Consider the following 12,213-nt stretch of genomic DNA (forward strand, 5'->3'; position numbering starts at 1 on the left):
AATTTGATCGCTTTCCTTCGATACCCATCGCAGAGTATGCCTTTTCTTACAGTCCTTCCTTTTCACTGGAATATGCCATTGTTGAGCACTTACAATAGATAGAACAATAGAATAATACAGCACAGAACAGGCCCTTCGGCCCACGATGTTGTGCCGAACTTCTATCCTAGATTAAGCACCCATCCATGTACCTATCCAAATGCCGCTTAAAGGTCGCCAATGATTCTGACTCTACCACTCCCACGGGCAGCACATTCCATGCCCCCACCACTCTCTGGGGAAAGAACCCACCCCTGACATTCCCCTATACCTTCCACCCTTCACCTTAAATTTATATCCCCTTGTAACACTCTGTTGTACCCGGGGAAAAAGTTTCTGACTGTCTACTCTATCTATTCCTCTGATCATCTTATAAACCTCTATCAAGTCACCCCTCATCCTTCACCGTTCCAATGAGAAAAGGCCAAGAACTCTCAACCTATCCGCGTACGACCTATTCTCCATTCCAGGCAACATTCTGGTAAATCTTCTCTGCACCCTCTCCAAAGCTTCCACATCTTTCCTAAAGTGAGGCGACCAGAACTGCACACAGTACTCCAAATGTGGCCTAACCAAAGTCCTGTACAGCTGCAACATCACTTCAAAACTCTTGAATTCAATCCCTCTGCTAATGAACGATAATACACCATAGGCCTTCTTACAAACTCTATCCACCTGAGTGGCAACTTTCAACGATCTATGTACATAGACCCCAAGATCCCTCTGTTCCTCCACCTGACTAAGAACCCTACAATTAACCCTGTATTCCGCATTCTTATTTGTTCTTCCAAAATGGACAACCTCACACTTGGCAGGGTTGAACTCCATCTGCCACTCCTCAGCCCAGCTCTGCATCATATCTAAGTCCCTTTGCAAACGACAAATTCCCTCCTCACTGTCCACAACTCCACCTGTCTTCGTATCATCTGCAAATTTACTGGCCCACCCTTCGACTCCCTCATCCAAGTCATTAATAAAAATTACAAACAGCAGAGGACCCAGAACTGATCCCTGCGGAACTCCACTTGTAACTGGGCTCCAGGCTGAATATTTACCATCTACCACCACTCTCTGACTTCGACCGGTTAGCCAGTTTTCTATCCAATTGGCCAAATTTCCCTCTATCCCATGCCTCCTGACTTTCCGCATAAGCCTACCATGGGGGACCTTACTAAAATCCATGTACACGACATCCACTGTTCTACCCTCATCCACATGCTTGGTCACCTGCACGAAGAATTCAATAAGACTTGTAAGGCAAGACCTACCCTTCACAAATCCCTGCTGGCTGTCCCTAATCAAGCAGTGTCTTTCCAGATACTCATAAATCCTATCCTTCAGTACCCTTTCCATTACTTTGCCTACCACAGAAGTAAGACTAACTGGCCTGTAATTCCCGGGGTTATCCCTATTCCCTTTTTTGAACAGGGGCACAACATTCGCTACTCTCCAGTCCCCTGGTACCACCCCCGTTGACAGTGAAGACGAGAAGATCATTTCCAACGGTACTGCAATTTCGTCTCTTGCTTCCCACATAATCCTAGGATATATCCCGTCAGGCCCGGGGGACTTGTCTATCCTCAAGTTGTTCAAAATGTCCAACACATCTTCCTTCCTAACAAGTATCTCTTCTAGCTTACCAGTCCGTTTCACACTCTCCTCTTCAACAATACGGTCCCTTTCGTTCGTAAATACTGTTCGTAAAGTGCCTTTGAAAATCTTCCACTGCTTATCAACTGTCCCACCATAAAATCTTTGTTTCCAGTCTACTTTATCCAGGTTCTCCCTTATTCTATTGTAGTTCCCCGTGTTGAAGCACAGGACCCAGGTGTTAGATTTTATGTTCACACTCTCCATATGTATTCTAAATTCAACCATACAGTGATCACTTCTTTCAAGAGGATCCCTAACTCTGAGGTCATTAATTATTCCTGTCTCATTGCACAGGGCCAGATGCTGGATAGATTGCTCCCTTGTCAGTTCCATTTCATACTGTTCAAGAAAACTATCATGGATACACTTAATAAACTCACCGCTACGCTGACTGAGCTGGTTCGATCAATCTGCATGTAGATTAAAATCCCCTATGATAATAGCTGTGCAATTTTTACAGGCAATAGTTATTTCTTTGTTTATTGCCCATCCCAATGTGATGTTATTGTTTGGTGACCTGCGCACTACACCTGTCAGTGACTTTCTTGTTAGAATTTTGAAAGCATCATTCCTGTTTCTCCTAATGTACAGCAATAACAACAACTACTTGCATTGTATGGAATCTTTTACAATGGCAAATCTCCTAAGGTGCTTCATGGATGATCAAAACATTGATTAAAGAGAATGATTTTAAAATACATCTTAAAGGAGGATAGAGAAGGTTAGGGAGGGTATTCCACAGACTTCTGCACTTGACAGCACCATTCATGGAGCGATGCAGGTGGGGTGGGTTGGAAAGGGAACGTGAAAAGGGGAAATGGAGGAGCACAGGCAGTGCATAAGGTCTTAAGGACAGAGGAGGTTCCAGACTGAGTCTGTCTGTCTGAGGGTATGGCTGCCTCATGAAGTTTGAAGCACTGCAATGGGCCCATGCATGTCACATTAGTCGAGGAGAGTATAACGGTGGCTGAGAGAACTTTTTATGAGGACTAGTCTCCTGAGGTAGCGTGGGCTGAGGTTAGAAACAGAAGAGGAGAGGTCACACTGCTTGGAGTTTTTTTTAAAAAATAGGCCTCTGCAGAGTACCAGGGAGGTGGAAGAGAGGATTAGCAAAGTTATCCTGGATAGGAGTGAAAGTAACAGGGTGGTCATTATGGGGGACTTTAACTTCCCCAAAATTGACTGGAAATGCTATAACTCTAATACGTTGGATGAATCGGTTTTTATCCAATGTGTACAGGAGGGTTTCCTGACACAGTATGTTGAAGGGCCGACAAGAGGGGAGGCCACATTGGATCTGGTCCTTGGTAATGAACCAGAATAGGTGTTTGATTTAGTTGTAGGTGAGCACTTTGGAGAGAGTGACCATAATTCAGTTAAGTTTAGTTTAGCGATGGAAAGGAATACATACATGCCACAGTTCAAGAGTTATTGATGGTGCAAGGGCAATTATAATGCTATTAGTCAAGAATTAGATGCACAGAATGGGGTAGCAAAATGCAGGGTATGCAGACAATGGAAATGTGGAGCTGGTTTAAGGAACAGATATTGCGTGTCCTTGATGGGTATGTCCCTGTCAGGCAGGAGGAAGTGATAAGGTAAGGGAACCTTGGTTTACTGCAGAAACTGCATCTCTTGTTACGAAGAAGAAGGAGGCTTAGGTGTTGATGAGGCAAGATGGTTCAGATGAGGAGATGGAGAATTACAGATCAGCTAAGAAGGATTTAAAAAGAGAGTTTAAAAGAGCAAAGAGAGGACACGACCAGTCTTTAACACATAGAATAAAGCAGAAACCTAAAGCTTTCTATAGGTATGTGAGGATTAACAAGATGATTAGGGTAGGAATAGGGCCAATCACAGACAGAATGGGAAGTTGAGTGTGACCCTGTGGAAATCGGAGAGATGCTAAATGAACATTTCTCATTGGGTTTTACTCAGGAAAAGGAGACCATTGTAGAGGAGGAGAATGAGGTATGAGATATTAGATTAGAAATTATCAAAGTTAGTTACGAACAGGTATTATCAAAGCTGGAAGGGGTGACAAGTCCCCAGGGCTGGATGGGATTTATCCAAGGATACTCTGAGAATCTAGGGAGAAGGTAGCATAGCCTTTGGATTGGATATTTAAGTTGTCATTGTCTGCAGATTTGGGACCAGAGCACTGGAAGATTGCAAATGTTGTGCCTTGTTTAAGAAGGGCAGTAGAGATGATCCAGGTAATTATAGACCAGTGAGCCTTACTTCTGTTGTAGGAAAGGTTTAGGAAAGGATTATAAGAGATAAGATTTAAAATCATCTGGCAAACATCAATTTGATTTCAGATAGTCAACTTCGCTTTGTCAAGGACAGGTCATGTCTCACAAACCTCATTGAGTTTTTTGAGAAGGTCACCAAGCTTGTAGATGAGGGTAGGGCATTTGACGTGGTACACATGGACAAAAGTAAAGCCTTTGACAAGGTTCCACATAGTACACTGTTGGAGAAAATGCAGAGGCATAGAAGCAAGCCTCACTACGAGAGCAGATTTGTTCAAGCAACTTCGAAGGCAGGTTTGCAGATGGGAAAGCAAGCAAGAAAGCTCCATTCTTGTCCATGTAAAAGGCTGCAGTTGAAGAACAAAGGAGTTTCTGCCCACTTTCAAACTGGGACCTTTTGCGTATGAGGCGAACGTGATGAGTCCAGTTACTAGTCATGTGCCACCAGGATCTGTTTTGGGACCACTGCACGTATAGGTGAATGGATTAGGAAATTTGCAGACGACACTAAAGTCAGTGTAGTAGTGGACAGTGTGGAAGAACGTTACAGGTTGCAAGGGGACTTGGATACACTGCAGAATTGGGCTGAGAGGTGGCAAATAGAGTTCAATGCAACTAAATGTGAGGTGATGCACTTTAAGAATACAGGAAGGCTGAATCCTGGGTCAATGGAAAACATCTTGGTAGTTTGGTGTGCAGAGGGATCTTTGAGTCCATGTACATAGATCCCTGAAAGTTGCCACCCAGGTTGATAGTGCTGTTAAGAAGGCAAACGGTGTGTTAGGTTTCATTCATGGAGGGATTGAGTTCCGAAGTTGAAATACCATACTGCAACTATACAAAACGCTGGTGCAGCCACACTTGGAATATTGTGTTCAGTTCTGGTGCCCATATTTCCGGAAGGATCTGGAAACATTGGAAAAAGGTGCAGACGAGATTTATCAGAACATTGCCTGGTCTGGAGAGAAGGTCTTGTGAGGAAAGGCTGAGAGACTTGAAACTCTTCTCATTGGCAAGAATAAGGCGAGAGGGGATTTGATAGAGACATACAAGATGATCAGAGGATTAGAAAGGTAGACAATGGAAGTATTTTTCCTAGGATGATGACGTCAGCGTGGGGGGAATGGGGGTGGAACCCTGCTCATGACTCCACCTCCCTCCCCCCACTCCAGTTACAGGCTCCGCCCCCACTCCCAGCTCCACACCGACACCAGATCCCAGCTCCCAGCCCAGCCGAGTTTTCACCATCCCTCCAGACCTTCACATCACTGAGGACGAACGATCAGTCCTCAGCAAAGGACTCATCTTCATCCCCCTCCGTCCACGCATTAATGCATTTAATACACGCCATGACGTCAAACAATTCTTCCGTTGCCTCCGTCTCCGAGCTTACTTTCACAATCAGGACTCCTGCCCACCTTCCGAGGACCCCTTCGCCCACGTCCAACACACTGCATCCACCTGGACACCCCGCGCTGGCCTATTACCTGCCCTCGACATCTTCATTTCCAACTGCCGCCGGGACATTAACCGCCTCAACCTGTCTACCCCCCTCCCCCACTCCAACATCTCACCCTCACAACGCACAGCCCTCCAATCCTTCTGCTCCAATCCCAACCTCACCATTTCGCCAGCAGATAAAGGGGGTGCAGTGGTAGTCTGGGGCACTAACCTTTACACCACTGAAGCCAAACGCCAACTCGAGGACACCTCTTCCTCCTGCCCCCTCGACCATGACCCCACCCCCCATCACCAAACCATCATCTCCCAGACCATACAGAATCTTATCACCTCAGGAGATCTCCCACCCACAGCTTCCAACCTCACAGTCCGGGAGCCCCGCACTGCCCGGTTCTAACTCCTTCCCAAGATCCACAAGCCTGACCACCCTGGCCGACCCATTGTCTCAGCATGCTCCTTCCCCACTGAACTCATCTCTACCTACCACGACACTGTCCTATCCCCCCAGTCCAGGAACGCCCAAAACTTCAGTGCCCCCGGCCCCTAAAGCCTCATCTTCACGATGGATATTCAATCCCTCTACACCTCCATCCACCATGACCAGGGCCTCCAAGCCCTCTGTTTTTCCCTCTCCCGAAGTCCCCAACAGTACCCTTCCACCGACACTCTCATTCGTTTGGCCGAACTGGTCCTCACCCTTAACAATTTCTCCTTTGAATCCTCCCACTTCCTCCAGACCAAAGGGGTAGCCATGGGAACATGTATGGGCCCCAGATATGCCTGTCTCTTTGTTGGCTATGTAGAACAGTTGACCTTCTGTAATTACACCGGCACCGCTCCCCAACTCTTCCTCCGCTACATTGATGACCGCATTGGCGCCACCTTATCAACTTCACCAACACATTCCACCCTGACCTTAAATTTACCTGGACCATCTCTGACAACACCCTCCCTTTCCTGGTCCTCTCCATCTCCATTAATGATGATCGACTTGACACTGATATTTTTCACAAACCCACAGCTAACTGGATTACACCTCTTCCCACACTAGCTCTTGCAAAAATGCCATCCCGTATTCCCAATCCCTCCGCCTCTGCCGTATCTGCTCCCAGGAGGATCAGTTCCACCACAGAACACACCAGGTGGCCTCCTTCTTTAGAGACCGCAATTTCCCTTCCCACATGGTTAAAGATGCCCTCCAATGCATCTCGTCCACAACCCGCAACTCCGCACTCAGACCCCACCCCTCCAAACGTAACAAGGACAGAACGCTCCTGGTGCTCACCTTCTACCCCACTGACCTTCGCATAAACCAAATCATCGGCCGACATTTCCGCCACCTCGAAACAGACTCTACCACCAGGGATATATTTCCCTTCCCACCCCCTTCTGACTTCCGCAAAGACCGTTCCCTCCATGACTATGTGGTCAGGTCCACGTCCCCCACAACCCACCCTTCCAACCTGGCACCTTCCCATGCCACCGCAGGAATTGCAAAACCTGTACCCACACCTCCTCCCTCACCTCTATCCAAGGCTCGAAAGGAGCCTTCGAATTCCATCAAAGTTTTACCTGAACATCCAGTAATATCATTTATTGTATCCGTTGCTCCCGATGCGGTCTCCTCTACATTGGGGAGACTGGACGCCTCCGAGCAGAGCGCTTTAGGGAACATCTCCGGGACACCTGCATCAATCAACCCCACTGCCCTGTGGCCCAAAATTTCAACTCTCCCTCCCACTCTACCGAGGACATAGAGGTCCTGGCCTCCTTCACCGCCGCTCCCTCACCACCAGACGCCTGGAGGAAGAACGCCTCATCTTCCGCCTCACAACACTTCAACCCCAGGGCAACCTTCAACAGTTTCCTCATTTCCCCTTCCCCCACCTCATCCCAGTTCCAAACCTCCAGCTCAGCACTGTCCCAGTGACTTGTCCTGACTTGTTCTACCTGCCTATCTTCTTTTCCACCTATCCACTCCATCCTCCGACTGCTCCCGACCTATCACCTTCATCCCCTCCCCACTCACTTATTGTACTCTATGGTACGTTCGCCCCAACCCCACCATCCTCTAGATTATCTCTCCATGCTTCAGGCTCTCTGCCTTTATTCCTGATGAAGGGCTTGTGCCCGAAACGTCGATTTTACTGCTCCTCAGATGGTCCCTGAAGTGCTGTGTTCTTCCAGCACCACTAATCCAGAATCCGTACCCCACCACATCACTTTGCCCCACAATCGTGGAATCTGGCTGTGCACAAAGAGAAGTGGCACAGTCTGTACTGGGATGCACTGGGGCCCTGAAACACATGGTAAAGGCTATAATCACCAGAGCATTGGGAGCCCCACCACATTGTTTGCATGTTCTATTGTTTTTACACTGTTCCTGCCTTCCCTTGTTTTTTCTTAATAAAGTCGTTATTACACACACCTGCACAAGCTGTGAAATGAACTCAGGCCTCTCGATCCAATATTCGGGATATTTTCACCACATCACAAGGCAACGACTCTAACTTCCCTTGTCCCTTAGCCTGCTGAGTCGCGCCTGAATCAACTCCGCAATTGGGAGGAAGGGGCGGAACAGGAGGACTAAGCAGCGGCCACTCGTCTAACCAGAGTGAGTGAGGAGCGGGGCCAAAGCATTCTCGGAGAGTGAACACTTCAGGATTGATCATTCTCAATATATAGTGGAGCGTTAAGCCTCTGGAGTGGAGAATTCTGTTGGCTCATGATCTCGAGTCGCTTCAAGAGTGAGAGACGCTGACAGAGGCAGCAATTAGACCCACACAGTGAGGGATAGCACATGGAGTCACATCACCAGAGTGCTGGGTCAAACAAGTGTGCAGGAAGAAAGGATTTTGATTCATGCTGCACTGGGACGTACACTGGAAGTTTGAAGAGCACAGGTCAGGAATGGAGACTGGGATCTTCCAGATCTCTGTGGGCTCAGTGTCATTCTATATGTGTAACCCTCAAAGCATTAGTCTAATTTCCCATTCTGTCTATTTCTGTGTCTTCTACAGGTACTCATGGAGTTTCTGACTCAATAGACTTGCCTACTGCTGGTTGGGACGAAGGTTGGTCAGCCAGAAAGACAAAGTCAGGGAGCCTTCAATAAATCCTGCTGCCAGGTAAGATCATTCCAGTGCACAGAGCAGAAAGTAATAAGGGGAATCCAAACATCAGCTAACAAGACGTGACATAAAGTGCTGGAGGGGGAGCACAGTACAGACACAACCCAGGCTCAATCATCACTCCTGCTGCAAGTTTTGTTGTAATGAGACAGCATCGGGAGTTCACAGTTATCAGTCCAGGCCTGTGCTTTCTTAGGGAGCATCAGAACAACTGAGGGGAAAGCAGGCCTCCCACGAGAGGATGGTAATGCTGCCTGGGATCTTTCTGTTCCCTATTCCCTCTCCAACACTGTATCTATGGCTTGTATTGAGGACCAGTGTCTTCAATCATTCTAACTCCTATAACAGTTCCTATCTCTGTCATCTCCTCCCCCTCTCACCAATTATTTCACATATTTGAAACCTCTAGTCCAGATGACCATCCGTATCGCTGTAACTTGCTTCAGTCTCTACAACATGCCTTGTCTCGATACTCTCCTCCTCCAATAACTGGAGACATCGGGTCTGTTTCTGTGCTGCATGACTCTTCGGCCGAGGTTTCCTAAATGGAATGAGTCGTGTTTGCCTGTGTTTGGCCCATATCCCTTCAAGCCTTCTCCTCTCCATGTACCTGCCCGAGTGTCTTTTCCATGTTGTAATTGTACTTGTTTTTACCATTTCCTCTGGCAGTCCATTCCGTCTCTGCACCATCCTCTGTGCAAAATGTTGCCCCTCAACTCCGTCTTTAAATCCTTATTGTCTCACCTCACGTTTATGCCTCCTGCTATGGACTCACCTACCCTTGGCAATTCACCTTACTTTGTCTGACATGGTTTCATAAATCTTTATAACGTCACCCCGTGGCCTCCCCTGCCCAGGAGAAATATAGACTGCAATGTTACCAATATCTCCAACTCATGTACTCAATGCTCTGACCAATGAAGACAAGTGTGCTAATTCCCGCTTTCAACACCCTGTCACCCTGTGATACCAGTCCAAGGAACAATGTAACTGTACCCCTTGGTCTCTCCCTTTTCTACAACACTGTCCAGGTCCCAACCATTACCTGCGTTAGTCCTCCTTGGTTTGTTTGATCTAAATCCAACACCTGAATAAAATTCCATCTTTCATTCCTTGGCCCACTGGCCCAGTTGATTAACATCCCCTTTGATAACTATATTCCCTGCCCACTCTTCCACGAATCTTGGTATTCACAAACATACGAACAGGGACTCCTATATTTTCACTCAGATTGTTTATGTAAATGGTGCACAACAGTGGTCCCAGCACCAGTCCTTACAGCACACTGCTGGTCAGAGGCCCCAGTCTGAACAACAACCCTCTCCCACCACCCTCTGTCTCCCACTGTCATCCCATTTTGTATCCAGTTTGGCTAGCTCTCCCTGATCCCTTGTGATCTACCCTTACTAACCAATGTATCATGCTACACCCTGAACAAGGGTTTGTGGAAGCCAGAAACAACGTCTGTTGCTCTGCCGTCTGAGCAAACTCCAGTCAAGTATGTGGGACATGTTTTCCCACGCACAAAGTCATGCTGGCTGTCCGTAATCAGGCCTTATCTTTCCAAATTCATGTAAGGCCTACCTCTCAGAATGACCTCCAACAACTGACCCACCCTGATGTCTGGCTCAATAGTCTGTAGTTTCCTGGCTTTCTCTTGCAGCCTTTCTTAATTAATGACACAACATTATAATCATAGTCAGAAAGTCATACCACACTGTTTGGTTAACGCTAACCACCTGCCTGTTCCTGGATCATATCTCTTCAAACCTTTCCTATTCCTGTCCTAATCCAAATGTCTTTTGAACATTGTAATTATCCCCATGTTCACCCCTTCCTTGGGAAGTTCATTCTACACACAACCCACCCTCTGTGTAACAATGTGCCTCATGTCTTTTCTTTTTATATGTCACTCCTCTAAACTTAAAAATGTAGTGCCTTGTCTTGAAGCTCCCCTGTCCATGGGAAAAGACAACTCCCATTGACTCTATCTATCCCCCTCATGATTTTATAAACGTCTATGAGGTCATCTGTCACCATTCAGGTTTCAGTGAAAAATACCAACGTTTTCAGCCTTTCTTTATACTGAAGCCTTTCGTACCCAGCAACATCCCAGTAAATCTCCTCCCAACCTTTTCCAGCTTAAGAATATCCTTCCTATAACTGGGCAGCCAGAACTGGACACAGTATTCCAGAAGAGGACTCACCAATGGCCTGTGTAATCTCAATGCGACTTCCCAACTCCGATATCCAAAGGACTGAGCAATGAAAGCAAGTGAGGCCAGCACCTTTTTTAAAACTATCCTGTCTCTCCATGTTGCAAACTTCAAAGAATTATGTAGCTGAACCCTGAGGTCCCTCTGTTCAACAACATTACTGAAGGTCCTACCATTAATTGTATAAGTCCTGCACATGTTTGTTGTACCAAATGCATTACCTCACATTTATTCTGATCGAACTCCATCTTCAGTTTATAAGCCATTCACACATTTCATCAGGTTCACATTGTAATCTTAGAAAACCTTCTTCACTGTCCTCAATGCCACCCTCCAGTCTACCAGCCTATCACATGCAGCTCTCGATGGTACAAATATCTCTGTTGAAGGCCCTACAATTTCTTCACCAGCTTCCCACAATTTCCTGAGATCCATTTGATCAGGTCCTGGGGATTTATCTAAATTTGTGTTTTAAAACCTCCAGCTCCTCCTTTTCTATAATGTGGACTCATTTCAAGACATTGAGTCATAGAGATGTACAGCACGGAAACAGGCCCTTCGGACCAACTCCTGCATGATGTTTCTAGTCACATTTGCCACAATTTTGCCAATATCCCTCTGAACCCTTGCTATTCATACATCCATCCACATGCCTTTGAAATGTATTTCTATCAGCCTCCACTATTTGCTCTGGCAGCTTATTCCATCCACTCTTCGGGAGCCAGTTGTCCTTTAGACCCCTTTGAAATGTTTCCCTCGCCTGGGGAAATGACCTTGTCTATTGACCCTGTCGATGCCCATCATGATTTTAAACACCTTTTATCGGGTAACTCCTCAGCTTCCCATGTTCAAGTGAAAACAGCCCCAGCCCATTCAGGCTTTTCCCTGAAATACAAACCCTCCAACCCTGGCAACATCTTTGGTCATTTCTTCTGAACCCTTTCATGTTCCACAACATCCTTCCAATGGCATTGAGAGCAGAATTATACACAGTATTCCAGTAGTAGTCAGGCCAAACACTGTTTGTTTCCCTGAGCAGCCCAGTCTTTATCCACAGTAAGTTCCAAAGTGAAATATTTGTTTCGGATCTTGTAGTTTCACACATCGTTACCTTCATTGATCGTTAAGGAGACCGGGTTTGTCCCGAGCTCTTCTTTTGCTCTTAATACACTTGTAGAGTCTCTTTGGATTCTCCTTAACTTTCTCTGCCAAAGCTATCTCGTGTTCCCTTTTTACATTCCTGATTTCCATCCTAAGCGTATTTCTTCAGCGCCGATTGTCCTGAAGGGATTCCCTTGAGTCAGCCAGTTATATCTGACATGTGACCCCTTTTTTCTTGACCACAGCCTCAAAACTCAGCCAGTGTTTCCTAATTCAGTCAGCATTGAGCTGCACATAACAGGAACACGCTGGCGCTGAACGCTCCTTTTATCTCGGGTTTAAAATATTCCTACTTAC

Source organism: Chiloscyllium punctatum, chromosome 13, assembly GCF_047496795.1.
Source record: "Chiloscyllium punctatum isolate Juve2018m chromosome 13, sChiPun1.3, whole genome shotgun sequence".
NCBI classification, from domain to species: Eukaryota; Metazoa; Chordata; class Chondrichthyes; order Orectolobiformes; family Hemiscylliidae; genus Chiloscyllium; species Chiloscyllium punctatum.